The 15,348-nt window shown below is 35.9% G+C and overlaps 1 long non-coding RNA gene across 1 annotated transcript in view; it reads left to right on the top strand.

The window, feature by feature from the left end:
• LOC117197992 (uncharacterized) overlaps positions 1 to 15,138 on the top strand; it is a 33,910-nt gene extending 18,772 nt beyond the window's left edge. Inside the window, exons 4-6 of the long non-coding RNA XR_004478905.2 lie at positions 8,594 to 8,629; positions 9,731 to 9,751; positions 14,479 to 15,138. This is a non-coding gene — a long non-coding RNA (uncharacterized LOC117197992). The remainder of the gene's footprint in view (positions 1 to 8,593; positions 8,630 to 9,730; positions 9,752 to 14,478) is intronic.
• Positions 15,139 to 15,348: the final 210 nt, after the last annotated feature.

The raw sequence follows: 15,348 nt of genomic DNA, 5'->3' as shown, positions 1-15,348 counted from the left end.
GGGAAGGTCATGGAGGCTGGAGTCTGTTTCCTACAAACAGGGAATGGGGGACTCATAAAGGATTCCATGCCCAGGAGCCCCACAGGGTCCTGCTCAGTTTCACTATCACCCAGGGTTCACCAGAGAAACAGGACCAGTAGGAGATATATATATATTTAGAGAGAGAGATTTTTAAGGAATAGTCTAACATCATTGTAGGGTTGGCAAGTTCAAAATTCATAAAGAAGACTGGCAGCCTGGAGACTCGGGCGGGAGTTGATGCTGCAGTCTTCAGAATTTCTTCTTTTCCAAGAAACCTCAGTTTTTGCAGTTTTTATTCCTAAGGCCTACAATGGATTGGATAAGGCCCACCCATATTACTGAGGCCCTCTTTGCTAAAGTCAGCTGATTGTAGATGTTAACCACACCTAGAAAGTACCTTCACAGAAGCACCTAGATTAATACTTTATTAAATAACTGGATACTACAGCCTAGCCAAGTTGGCACATAATACTAACCATCACAATAACTGTTTATGCAAAAATCAGAATAGTTTTTTATATTCCCAAGAGGATTTTTAAATTATCAATTTGTATGAAAGGGGTTCAATAATAATATATTAAAAATGTTGAAATCCACTGGTCAGGAGCAATGGCTTTTCCAAATTTTCTTTTTATATTCATAGAAATTTGTTTTAAAAAACAATTATGAAAAGAAACTCTAATATCTAAAAGAGGGAAAACAAAACTTTTACGGTGAAGATGTGAAGACTCCCAGAACCCACCCATTTAGCTTCCTGTCAGTATTGACAATAAGCACTGCCATGGAACCCTAGGATATCTCAGTGCACTTTTGTAAACCGTTGATATGCCCAAATTATAAACTCAAATGCCTCCAGAAATAAGGAAAATAACAGAAAAATGTGAAGCCTATCAAGAATTGGCACTTGGTTAGCATTTCCATGAACACAATGGGTAGTGGTGGGAACTGTGGTATATTGGAACAAACAGATCCTGTTTGAAACACAGCTGCTCCTCAGCTCTTGCCAATTGGTACCTTAATGGAATGCAGGTCTCATGTTGGCAGATCTCCTAATTTTTCAGTTGCTGAAAATCAGGATTTTTATGTACAATCTTTTGATTTCAAAATTTGTGATTTTTTGGTGTAAGATCTCTTAATTTCAAAATTTGTAATTAATTTAAGACAAGTTTAACACTTTATAGAATAAACAAGTTATGCAGACCATATTTAATGATCTGTTTGCAGTGTCTGGCTTTTAGCATCAATTCCAGATCATTTTGATTGGTCAAATAACAATAACACTTTGATTCTAATATCTTCTATTGCTAATTCATTCTTAAAATATATAACACAGATTTTTTTTAAATATAAGACAAACTCCTAAAATAAATGCTCTATTACTGGTCATATATTTACATTTGGTAGTTGAAAACAATTTCTTACATTAAAAACTACTATCTGTTTTACCAAATTAAATTTTACCATGTGCTTTTTCTAATACAAGAAAAATATTACTTAAGTAGCACTTAAGTAGTTAGGGGTAAAATTCCACATTTCAAAGTTCTTAAATAATTAGCAACTTGATTTAATTTTTTTATTTTAAGATAATTAAATATTTTTTTAGAAATGAATTAACTCTGGTATTATTCCCCTTACTCCCTTCTACACACATACACACACACACATACACACACACACATTGTTGCAGTTGTACTCCATTAAATAATTCCAGTTTTCACAATTTTTTTATCTTCCCTTTCAGGAATATACACTTTCAGATACAACTGGGGAATAAAATTGTATTTTGGTAATCTATGGAGAATATAAAACTCTTGCTTACTTATAGGGAAGATATAAAAATTATCATTGAACATTCATAGAGAAAAGATTGTTCATACTTCAACAGTTGTTTTTCCTAGTGAGGTGGCTGTTGTTAGTTTCCTTTCTTTATTTACTCTAACAAGGCATATTCAATTTTCTCTCCCACTCAAAAGAAAATACACAGCATTGTGATTACTTGAAACATAATAGAGTAATTAGAGAGAAAATGTGCATAGAATTTTTATCAAGCCCTCCCTTGGTCATGTGAACATGTTCAAGGTTGCTTTGTATTGGTCAAATTCCAACCACTGCAGCAGCATCTGTTACTAACCAGGTTTATCTATTCTTTGAATTCAAATTGCATAACAGAGCACAATTTTGTAGGATTTTTGGCAAATATTTTCTATTTTTTTACTGGACAGGAAAGAGTACTAAAAATGTCAAAATAACAATTTTGGAAAGAAAGATCTAATTTGAAACAGAATGAAAAGCTTTTGATCTATACTCTTTGCATTTTTATATTAAGTTAAAAGGATGGAAATGATGAAATTTTGCACAGTTCTCAGCATGTCATACCCAGCATGGCATGCTTGAAATGTGATCTTTGTTTCAACTTGGCCACCCAGAGAAGTAGACATGAATAAGAGATGTCTTTATACAGTGTGTGTTATTTAACAGAGACACCTCCAGACAAAGGCTTTTGCAAACAAATCCATGAAAGGGTTTGTATTGCAAAGGTTTTGCCCTGCTCTGCATTTGTGCTTGGGGTGACAAAATGGATAAAGTACATAGGTTCTGTCAGAGGCTTGAGGGAATTGATAAAATTGGTTTGCTCAGACATAACATCTATAGTCTTTTATTCCCCAAACAAGAATGTAACTAACTAAATTATTTTTTAATAAAAAAAAACACAATAATGTTGAGTTGCAATTGTGATGACAGTCTTCAAATCTGCTGATTAGCCAGTAACTTGGATTTTTGTCCCCCATTGACAACTCTGTATTTCTTTCTGAAAATTATTGTGTGTAAAGTTCATCAATATTCTTAGAGGGAGAGTTAACATACCCCAGAAAATGAAGCTTACATTTTTGCAATAATGAGAAAAGAAAATAATATAGATATGTGGATTGTTATTCTCAGACTTCATTGTGTTATCTTTGCTAAAATAATAGCACATTCCCAGGTCCTCATATGTACTCAGTTTTATGGGAACCATTCCAAACCCAATTATTACCAAGATAAAATGTGAATTTGTCAGAATGACTTATGATTGTTGATGGACTGAAGCAAGAAATCTTCCATGACCAGAGCCAATCTTAATCCAAATACATAACCGAAGCATGACAGTTTTGCATGAAATTCCAAGTTACCTAAATCAAGTCTTTGGTTCAATGCCTTGTGATCATGCAAATCCACAGAGATACACTTGAAAGTATAGATTTCCAGATCTTACGCCAGAACTACTGAATCAGAATCTCCATGGAAGGGATCTGATTTTTAAAAATTTTTAAACAAGGTGTTTGGGAAACCCTGCTATAGCACAAAAGAGATTGTGCCAAGAGAAGACTGCATGATAATTGGAGGGGTGTGGGCATATATTTTTTGTCCCATCCAGGACACTTTGAGAGAGAAAGGGGCATTACTAAAAATTATGCCAAAACAATAGGCATAAATGGGATCATTCTGGGAAAAGTGGAATCATTTGTCAATCTAATATTACTTCACACTTTTATATCACTTTTTTTAAAAAAAGAAACTTTAATTTTGGGACTAGTTTTAGATTCACAGCAAAACGGAACAGAAGGTACCAAGAGTTCCCTTTTACCCTCTGACCCTACACTCACAAGCTCTCTCATTAACAGCATGTATTACATTTGTTACAATTGATGCACCTACATTGACACACTATTATCACTCCAAGTCCACAGTTTACACCAGGGTTCACTCTTGGTGCTGTACATTCTATGTATAAATATATAATGTCATGTATCTATCATTATAGTATCATACAGAATAGTTTCACTTCCCTGAAAATCCTCTGTGCTTTGCCTATCCATACTTCCCTCCTCTCTAAAACCAGGCAACCACTAATAATTTTACTGTCTTCATAATTTTTGTCTTTTCTAGAATGTCAGAGTTGGAATCATAAAGTATGTATGTAGTCTTTTCAGATTGTGTTCTTTCACTTAATATGCATTTCAATTTCTTCCATGTCTTTTCATGGCTTGTTAGCATATTTCTTTTTAGCTCTGAATAATATTCCATTATCTGGATGTACCACAGTTTGTTTTTTAATCCATTCACCTACTGAAGCATATCTTAGTTGCTTCCAAATTTTGACAATTATGAATAAAGCTGCTACAAACATCTGAGTGCAGGTTTTTGGGTGGAATATATTTTCAGTTCATTTGGGTAGATACCAGGGAGTGTGATTGCTGGATCACATGGTAAGAATATGTTTGCTTTTGTAAGAAACTGCCAAACTGTCTTCCAAAGTGGCTATACCATTTTGCATTACCATCAGCAATGAATGAGAGCTGCTTCACATCCTCACCAGCATTTAGTGTTGTCAGTGTTTTGAGTTTAGGGCACTCTAACAGATGTGTAGTGATAGCTTGTTCTTTTAATTTGCAATTCTCTAATGACATATAATGTTGAACATCTTTTCATATGCTTACATGCCATCTCTATATCTTCTTTGGTGACATGTCTGTTTGGATTTCTGACCTTTTTTTTTTTTGGTATGCGGGCCTCTCACTGTTGTGGCCTCTCCCGTTGCGGAGCACAGGCTCCGGATGCTCAGGCTCAGCGACCATGGCTCACGGGCCCAGCCGCTCCGCGGCATGTGGGATCTTCCCAGACTGGGGCATGAACCCATGTCCCCTGAATGGGCAGGCAGACTCTCAACCACTGCGCCACCAGGGAAGCCCTCTGACCATTTTTAAATGAAGTTGTTCATCCTCCTCACTGATGAGTTTTAAGAGTTCTCTGAAATTTTGATACAAGTCCTTTATGAGATGTGTCTTTTGCAAACATTTTCTTCCAGCCTGTGGCTTTTCTTATCATTGTCTTGAAGTTTTCTTTTGTAGGTCAGAAGATTTTAATTTTAATGAAGTCTAGTTTATCAATTATTTATTTCATGTATCACACCATAGATGTGTCTAAAAAGTCATTGTCATACAAAAGGTTATCTAAGTTTTCTCCTACATTATCCTTTAGGGATTTTATAGTTTTGCATTTTACCTTAATGGCTATAAGCCTTTTTGAAATACTTTTCTGAAGGGTGCAAGACCTGTGTCTACATTCATTTTTTTGCATGTAGATGACCAGTTCTTCCAGCCAGCACCATTTATTAAAAAGATTATTTGTTTCATTGTATTGCCTTTGCTCATTTATCAAAGATCAGTTAACTATACTTATGTGGGTTTATTTCTGGCCTCTCTATTCTATTCCATTGATCTATTTGTCTATTCTTTCACCAATATCTCATTGCCTTGATGACTATAGGTTTGGAGTAAGTCTTGAACTTAGGTAGCATTAGTCCTCCAACATGCTCTTCAACATTGAGTTGACTATTCTGGGTCTTTTGCTTCTCCGTATAACTTTAGAATTATTTTGTCAATATCCACAAAATAACTTGGGCTTTTTATTGCAATTGTATTGAATCTATAGATCAAATTGGAAAGAACTGACATCTTGACAGAGTTTTCCTATTCATGAACATGGATTATTTTTCCATTTCTTGAATAATTCTTCTTTGACATCTTTCATTAGAGTTTGTAGTTTTCCTCATATAAACCTTCTACATATTTTTTTTAGATTTATACCTAAGTAGTTCATTTTTCTTGGTAGCTAATGTAAAGGATAATGTGTTTTTAATTTTAAATTCCACCTGTTCATCTGGCATATAGGAAAAAAATTGACTTTTTTTCAGGAGGCTTTTTTTGTCAATTCTTTTGGATTTTCTACATAGACAAGCATGTCATCTGTGAATAAAGAGAGTTTTATTTCTTCTTTCCAAATCTCTATACATTTTATTTCCTTTTCTTGCCTTGTTACATTAGCTAGGACTTCCAGTATGATTTGAAAAGGAGTGGTAACAGAGGACATCCTTGCCTTATTCCTGATCTTAGTGGGAATGTTTCAAGCTCCTTGGCATTAAGTGTGATGTTAGCTATAGAATTTTTTGTAGATCTTCTTTATCAAGTTGAAGAAGCTCCCCTCTATTCATAGTTTACTGAGATCTTTTATCATGCATGAGTGTTGGATTCTGTCAAATGCTTTTTCTGCAACTATTGATATGATCATGTGAGTTTTCTTCTTTAGCCTGTTAATATGATGGATTATACTGATTGATTTTTGAATGTTATACCAGTTTTATATACCTGTGATTATACCACTTGGTCATGATAAATAAGTATTTTTAGATTTTATTTGCTAATATTTTGTTGAGAATTTTTACATTTATGTTATAAGAGATATTGGCCTATAGTTTTCTTTTTTGTAATGTCTTTGTTATGGTATTAGGGTGATGCTGGCCTCATAGAATGACTCAGGAAATAGTCCCTCTCTTCTATCATCTGGAAGACATTGTAGAGAATTGATATAATTTATTCATTAATGTTTGTAGAATTCTCCACTGAACCTGCCTGAGCCTGGTGCTTTCTGTTTTGGAAGGTTATTAATTACTGATTCAATTTCTTTAACAGATATAGGCAAAATCAGATTGTCTTTTTTCTTGCGTGAGTTTTGGCAGATCATGGCTTTCAAAGAATTGGTCCATTTCATCTAGGTTATCAAATTTGTTGGCATAAAAGTTGTTTATAATATTCCTTTATTATCCTTTTATTATCCATGGGATCTGTAGCAATGTCCTCTCTGTCATTATTATATTAATAATTTGTGGTTTTCTATTTTTTTCTAGTTAGCCTGGCTAGAGGCTTCTTGATTTTATTGATTTTTTCAAAGAACCAGCTTCTGGTTTTGTCAATTTTCTTTATCGATTTCCTGTTTTTTTATTTCATTGATTTCTGCTTTGATTGTTATTATTTATTTTTTTTCTGCTTTGGATTTAATTTGCTCTTTTTTTCTAGTTTACCAAGGTATGTTGTAGTTTCCCCAGCTATGTTAAGCACTGTTAAAACCCCAGCAGATTAGGCTCCTGTAAAATAGTTTTTCCTGAGGGCAGACCTTGATAAGAACAGAATGCTCTGGTGTATTTCAAAATAGTTTTCCCCTCCCTCTTCAGGAAGTCTGAGGGGATTTCTGACCACTATTGATGGTCAGAACCTGGTAGAGCTCCTGAACTCACAAAAATATGGGGGCTCTCTGACTGGGTCTTTAAGAGAGTTTAACATTCAGAGTTGTCCACACTGAGCCTCCAGCAATTCATCAGTTACTGTTCAGGTTTTCCTACCCAGGCACTCGTTCCCATGGCTGTTTCTCTGCTGGTAGGTTTCTGTTCTGGTAAATTGTGATTCTTTGTATCCACCTGTCTGCCTCTACAATTTTGGCAACAGTGGTTTGCTCTTTGACCTCACTTCTCTGCCTGATTGAAAAAGAGGAGTTGATTTTTCATTTTGCTCAGGTTTTTACTTCTCATTAGGATAGAGTGGTAACTTCTAAGCTTCTTATATGCCAGACTGGAAACTGGAAGTCTGGATAATACTTTTGTTTCCATTTTCAAAGCTCTTTCAAGTGGAATCTCTGGTTGGCTCCATTGTGCTATGCTATGAATTGAGCTAAACCTTGTAACCAGCACTTAGCATCTGAGGAAAGATAATTCAGTAGAAGGCACAGATTCTTTTCTTACACAGTGAACGTTATCTCCTGAAACTGTGGAATAGGAAACTCATAGCTTTTATGGAGAAACCTCTTGCAGTCTCCAGAGGTTTTGCAAATGATTCCCAGGTGTAGCTGGTTTGAGGAAACAGATGTGCTCTTGAAGAATTGTGTGCAAATTGAATTTTTGTTAATTGAAACTTATTTAGAATTCATTTTAGGAGAGGTAACTGTTTAAAGTAGCCCTTTGGTGAATTCTTTTGTGAAATGAATAATTGCTCCTTAATTCGTCTTTTTTGAAAATGGAAATTTTTATATGTGACACTTTCTTAAAGCTATGAACCAATTCTAGGCCTGTGTAGGAAGCATAGAATACTTGTGGCTCTTGGTAACAATACAACTCATTTTTCTATAATTAAAGAAAATGCTGTATATAAATAGCTGAATATATCCTATATGCAGTGTTATGTTTAGAAACAGAAGTAGCCTAGAACTATGATCTTGAAGAACAGCAGCAATTTGAAGTAAAATAAACTGGGTGTTTGGTCAACATTGACTAATGTAGTATTAATAATATAGTTTCAAGTGACACTGCACTGGTGATTCAAATTCTATAAATCTAGTATAAGGCCCAAGGATGTGGATTTTTAACAAAAAAATTCTGCTCTGCCTAGTAGTCACTGGCTACCTGTGGGTATTTAAATTTAAATTAATTAAAATTAAATTCAGTTCCTCTGTAGCACTAGTCATATTTCAAGTGCTCAATAACCACATGTGGCCAGTGGCTACCATATTGGATAGAACAGATTATAAAACATTTTCATCATCTTGAAATGTTCTATTCAACAGTACTGCAATGATTCTAATAACAGGCAATGTTGGGAAACATTGGTTTAATTACAAGAAGACTCTCCTTAGAGTCAGGACCCTAAGATTATAGGCTCTACCAGAGAAGTAACTTTCTGTGATATTAGTTTATTTGTTGTTACAGGTGCCATTGGGAGCCATTCTGCTGAAAATTAAAAAGGTCTGTCTCTTTCTCAATGTTATCCTTTATCATATGGATAATAATTTCATGTTTCTGCCTTATAGATATTACTACAAAATGAAGAGTGGTTTTCATTGACCACAAATGAAAATCAGTTTCATTACTTTCAGAGGCACACCTCAAAGATTACATGAGCACCCATATAATTTCTGAAGAGGGTGCAAATATAATTGATAAATTCCAAGTCAAGTAATAAATATTGGCTGGTGATATTTTCCTAGGATAAATTTAGTAGAAGACAGGAAATGTGTTATTGGATTCATATGTTGTATTAAAAGATATTATAGAACCTGAGAAAGTGCTCAGTATTTATAGCTCAGAACTTTGTCTCTTAGATAAACTGGTATCCCTCCTTTCCCTCTATTATAGATAAATGAGTTGAAACATAAAAGCCTCTGATCTAACTTCTCTGTGCCTCAGTTTCTCTATAAAGTAGGGATAATAATAGTTCCCACTTCATTTGTGTGTTGTGAAGATTAAATAATACATGATAAGCACTTGGAACAGCACTACCTACACAGGACTTAATACATTTTAGCCATTACTCTTTTTATTGTTCTCATCAACTACATCACAGAGTTAATCACATACCTGGGAATAGGACTGACCTTGCTAGCATTTTAGTCCTTCTGTCTGTATCATGTTGTTTTCAAATACAATCTGCCACATTCCACTATGTTACTTGACTCATATAGAGTGCCTGGGATCTGGGCTATATTTGGGAAAAGAGGAGCTGCTTAGAAAATCCATTCTTGTCCTGTGCTGACTTTTTGTTTTCCAAATCAGTCTACCTAAATCTTAAGAGAACCTGAGAACACTGGAGACCCAGGATTGGACCAGGCCTTGGGACTCTGAAGGAATTTACAAGCCTTATCAAATAGTCAAAATATTTATCTATTTTGAAAAAATATATATTTAAAGCACTGCTTTTTCTTTTTATTTATTTTTTTATTGGAGTATAGTTGATTTACAATGTTGCATTAGTAGGACTGCTTATTTGCAGTAAATATTTAGATAGGCAATGACAAACTCATATGGATAATAATTTCTTCTTCTTCATTTTTTCTTCTTTTAGTGCAGTCTGCTGATGATCCCTGACAGGTAGGACTATAAACAAAATGTCACTTTCCTGGTTCAAGTATTTACCAGACATTTCAGTGTTTCTGACAAGGATTACATCTTCAGTATGGTTAGTCTTTGACTTGTTTTCCAAGTCTCCAGCTAGTACTTGGTCTTGCGCTTGCATTTTATGGTCATCTTCCTTGGTGAGGTCAGATTCTGACAGGATGCGTATTTTTCACTCTATAGTATATAAATTTACACAACACCCTATCTGGCGGGAAAGAAGTATGTGTTGTTATGGGTTTAACACGTAAAACTTTGTGAAGAGTCAAGCTCTTCAAATCCAGACTGGCACAGAGTCTACCACCAGACTGCCAGTAAAATAGATGAAAACCAAAGGAAAATAACCACATTTTAGAGTAGATTGTAATTTAGTCATTGAATATGTTCTGAATAACCTCCCAAAAAACTATTTGGTGAGAAATATGAAAGACTGCTTTGTTTCAAACATCTCTCATTTCCTATGGTGTCAGAACTAAAGACCTTGATTTTTCATGTTCCCTGGGAGTCGCTTCCAACTCATCACTTAGCTGATCTTATGGTCCCCTTTCCCACCCACCTCACTCACCACATGGGCTTTCCCTACTGCTTTTCATGCCTCTCTTCTATTCCTTCAAAAAGTGCACATGTCATTGCTTGCTCTGTTAAGTCTTTGTGTCTCCTCTGTCCAAGCCAGTTACTGAGGAAATAAGTCAACTGGGTATGTGAAAGAGGGGACACAGACTTTTTCCTAAGCTTTCCTCCAGGCTCTCCCCCCACCTCTTTAGAGTTTTACCAGTAATAGCTTAGTTGGAAATCTCGGCTTTCCTTCCTTCGTTGTGAGCAAGTTAGAATTGTGTGTGTTTGCCTATCTAGCATCATCTTGTCTCAGGCTGAAACAAGGGAAAGCGTTTTAAAGGGGTCCATGTAGATGGTAAGGTTGAAATAAATTTCTAGGCCCAAGATAGAGCCGCTTCTGCCTGGGGAACCATGTCAAGAAACCAAAACTTAACTTTCCTGTCCTTGTAAATGTTCCACTTGACCAAAAATCCAGTAAATTCAGTAAACCAAGCCCTAAATGCCAAGCTAACTCTGGGCCTTCTCATTCCAAACAAGGTTGAGTCTGTGGCCCCAGCCAATCAGATATTTTGTATTTGCCCCTTCCTTATTCTTTAGCCTATAAAATCTTTCTGCCTTCTACCCCATTTTGCAGCTCTCCACAGGAGACGGTCCACTTCATGAAGTGTTAAAGTTTGTATTGTATCACCTACATTGTCTTTTTTAATCATTTTTTAACATTATTCACCAAAGAAAGTTAAATTTAAATCCACTCTATTACCTGTAGTATTCCCAAACTGGGCTTGAGAGGAGAATTACTTGGAAGCTTGTTAATAATACAGATACTTGGACCCCATTCCAGAATCAGAATCTGTAGAGTGGGGCTTTAATTTTCTTCAAAGTGTCCCAGATGGACTTGATTGTGAATGGACCAACATTTGAGAACTCACTGATGCTTGCCTTCTAGATCCCCTCTCCAAATATTGTGGTTGTAGGAGAGAAAGTCCTGGGCTGACTATCAACACTTCTGAGTGCTGATACTCCCCTGGGTCAGCACAGGTAATTGAGAGTTGATCTATTAACTTTTGAAAATTATCATAGAAGAACATGAAAGGCCCCAAGCAAGAAAGGAAGATGGGATTCTTGCCTAACAGGAGATTTGTTTGTATCTTTTACAGTTTATCAATGAAAAAAAGGAAGGAAAAATACCTGTTTAATGCAACAGCAGAACGGTCACAACCACATAGCTGATGAAAACAGGTTGCTATTGTTCTTAGCCAAATTCAGATGGCTTTTACCTTATAACCACTTAGATCATTTTACATTTTTCTTGCCTTCTCTTTAACTCATCAAGCAGGCATTGGGGAAGTTTTCCTGTATATTACATCTGCATTAAAAGCATTGCTCTTATCATGTACTGTTAAAAGATAATTTTCATAAAAAAGGTAAAATCATGACTCTCACACAGATATAAAACAACCATGTGTTAATGATTTTATTTATTTTATTTAAGTTATTAATGAGGGAACTTGGCAGCTTTTACAACAGGTCTAAACACAGACATATTTCTAGATCTTAAACATTGACTATTGGACTTGCAAATGGAAGCAAATTGGCTTCTGGCTGTTTTATTTTTATTTTTTATTTTTTGGTGAGGGGCCTCCCTCTTTCCTCCTTGGGATAGAGGTCATTTCCATGTTCATAGAGGAGAATCATTTGCATTATTGTCATCAGTTCTTTACAACATACAGAATTATAAAATACCTCAAAATTGATGAAAGACTAGAAACAGATAAACTGGAATAGTGTGCCCTAAACAATGCATAGTTTTCCACTGAAGCACAAATGTTTCCCTATGCTACTGAATATGTGATAGCTCCCTATTGCTATTAAATATTAACTTTCCTCCTTGACTTTCAAATCTCTCCTTAACCTTATTTGCTTTAGGCTGTTCCCTTGATTTGTCATGTCCTGTTTTCTGACTTCCAATTTTGAAAAAATGACCTATTTTTAGATGAATTTAATTTGATTATAAAATTAGTGCATATTCATTTTGGAAATTTTGTAAAATACAAAGGAAGAATGTAAAGAAGGGAACAAAAATTATCAGTAACCCTATAGCATTTGGAGGAGGAGTTACACTATAACACAATTAATGGTCAAGGGAGTTTGAAGAGTTTTTAACCTATTGTTCCACGGCTCTCAACCCTTAATTTGCTAATGGTTCTATCTACCTACCAGTTGAAGACTTCTGCCCTTGCTGTGGCCTGGATTTCAGAAAGTCAGCTCCTGTCAATTCAGTCTGCCTTTTTTTCACTCCCGTCAATATTTCTCCCATGCAGACTCAGTCCCTGTGCTCCATCCTAACTGAGAAGAACAACCCTCTTTCTTCTAAAGCCACCAATCAGTGGCATTCCTATGTGCCTTTCTATGAAACTGTAGCTGAGTTCCTACATAAAGACTATCAAAGGCATTTGGGAAATTAAGAACTTTGAACCAGCTTTTTTTTTTTTTTTCCCATTTGCTTTGGTTTGGAAAGAGTATGTCAATGCAGGGTGAAACGTTCCAGGGACGGGGGGTGGGGGGTTAGGAGGCGTTTACATCAATCTATCCTTGATGCTCAAAGTCCTATACTATATCCAGTATGTCTCCATTACCCTAAGGTGCAGGCTGCTAGTTGATGCCATGATCTTTAATCTTCAGAGCTAGAACATTAAAGATACCAAGGGCCAGCCGCCTTCCTACACTCACTTCTTCAAGACTTTCAGTGTTCAGCTCAATAGTAACAATGCTGGAGAGATACAACACCACATCCCCCACCCCCCATCCTCAAATTCAGGGGCCAATGGCACATTGATTACCAACACATGAGCATACTCATGAAACACATGCTTGGCCCTTGTTGGTTGTCATATATGTGTGTTCACGTTAAACATTTAGCCACCAACTCCCTGAAAATGAAAGCCTTGATTTGTAATATTTGCCAATTTCCATGGTATAAATACTCCCACCATGGCTGACTTTAATCTACTGGCATGATGTCACTGAACATGGAGTTGGGAAGAGATTGTGCTCAATAGGTTATCACAAGGCGGGAGGGACCACAACACTGCCTCCCACACCCCAACCTCCACGGAGAGCTCTTTGCATGGAGGACACTCAGCCAGAGACAACTTCAGAGAGAGTCATGCTAACAGCAGCTGGCTGAGGATGATATCACCAAATGACTCACAAGCCTTTTGTGGCTAGCTGAGCCTTAAGTCATCACAACCCCTGTCCTTCCTTCTGTCATTAAACTTGGTCTTAGGTCATCTAGTACAGGTAGTCTAGCCCAGGTATATGATGATTCAAGTGATCCAGAGCCAGTCTCCCTCCACACCACTCACAAAATGAATTTGATTTCTGCTTTATAGTAAACACAGTTTGGATAGGAAAATTCCATTCCAAGGGGAACCCTGTGTTCTGGGGTCCTCTGAAATTACATTATCTATTCCCAGCATTTATTCCTGGCATAAAAACCCAATATCAGGATTCAAATTTTTTTGTTAAGGGCCTGGTGGGCATATAGCCATGGGCTTACCATGTAAGCCCAGAGAGAGATTTTACTAAGCTGTTTTTTTTTTTTTACAGCTCTATAAAAGTATAATTTTTAAACCATAAAATTCACTCATTTTAAGTGTAAAATTCAATGTATTTTTGTTTTTATTTGGTTTTGTTTTTACTACACTTACAGAGTTGTGCAACTATTACCACAATCTAATTTTAGGCCATTTTTATCACTTCAGTTAGAAACCCCATACCCATAAGCAGTCAATCCCCATTCCCACTACCTTCCCTCCTCAGTCCTAAGCAATCACTTCCTGTCTCTATAGATTAGCCTATTCTGGACATTTGATATGAATGCAATCATATAATATGTGGCCTTTTGCATCTGGCTTCTTTCACCTCACATAATGTTTTTAAGCTTCATCCATGTTGTAGCATGTATCATTACTTCATTTTGTTGCTGAATAATATTCCATTTTATAGATACATCCTATTTTATCTATCCATTCAGAAGTTGATGAACATTTGAGTTTTTTCCACTCTTTGGCTATTGTGAATAATGCCACTATGAACATTTGTGTACAAGTGTTTGAGTGGACTTATTTTTTTTTCATTTCTCTTAGGTATATCCCAAGATACCTAGGACTGAAATTGTTAGGTCTTAAGCTGCTTTTATACCTATCTGAGCCAAGACCAAGAGTACCTGCAGACTGATCTCAGAAAATGGTACAAACACCACGTGGATGATGTGGCCTCATCAATATCAGACTCTCAATCCCCTCTCCCTCCATCCGTCTATATCCCTGTACTAACCCCTCCTTTCTCATTGTGTTTCTCCTGGCCATCGAAGCAAGGGTTTTTACACCTCCATAATCTCACACCTGGCACTCATTTTAGAGTCTGCTATATTTTCTTGTAGAGACTGGTGCATTTTGTTTTTGTTTTTTTTTCCCCTTTTCTATATTTTCCCTGCCCTAATTTACATTATTCTAAATAAACTGAGCCTACCATATTCCATAGAGTGGGTGGTGACAAGATTCTATCCTAAGTTATCTTCCTGCAGGGTCTCTTAGATTTAAGGAGTCTTAGGGAAAAGGTGGAGGAGGGACAGCCAGCAGCTACTGAAGGTACTTCCTCTGCCCTGGCCTTAGTTGTCTCTGGGGCAAGTGTCTGTCTTACTCTTTTTCTACTCTAAGAATAATGAATTTTATTGACTTTTAAAGAAGATTCACTGCTGAAATAATAAATCTTTATGAACACAGTATAAATAGTTTTGTATTATCCTTTTTATTGACTTAACAATAGAACATAAGTATTTTTCAATCAAATAAGTCTTCAAAAACATAATTTCAATAGCCATATCTTATTCCTACATATTGCTATACTATAATTTATTTAACCATTTCTCTCTTTGGGAGGCATTCAGGATTTTTCACTGTTTTAAGGTGTATTAAGACATATTTTGCAGCATTTTAAGTTTCTTTGGCTAGATT

The sequence above is a fragment of the Orcinus orca genome, chromosome X, assembly GCF_937001465.1.
Source record: "Orcinus orca chromosome X, mOrcOrc1.1, whole genome shotgun sequence".
Taxonomy (NCBI): domain Eukaryota; kingdom Metazoa; phylum Chordata; class Mammalia; order Artiodactyla; family Delphinidae; genus Orcinus; species Orcinus orca.
Note: the sequence above shows the minus strand (reverse complement) of the source record. Positions and strands in the feature narration are given on the sequence as shown.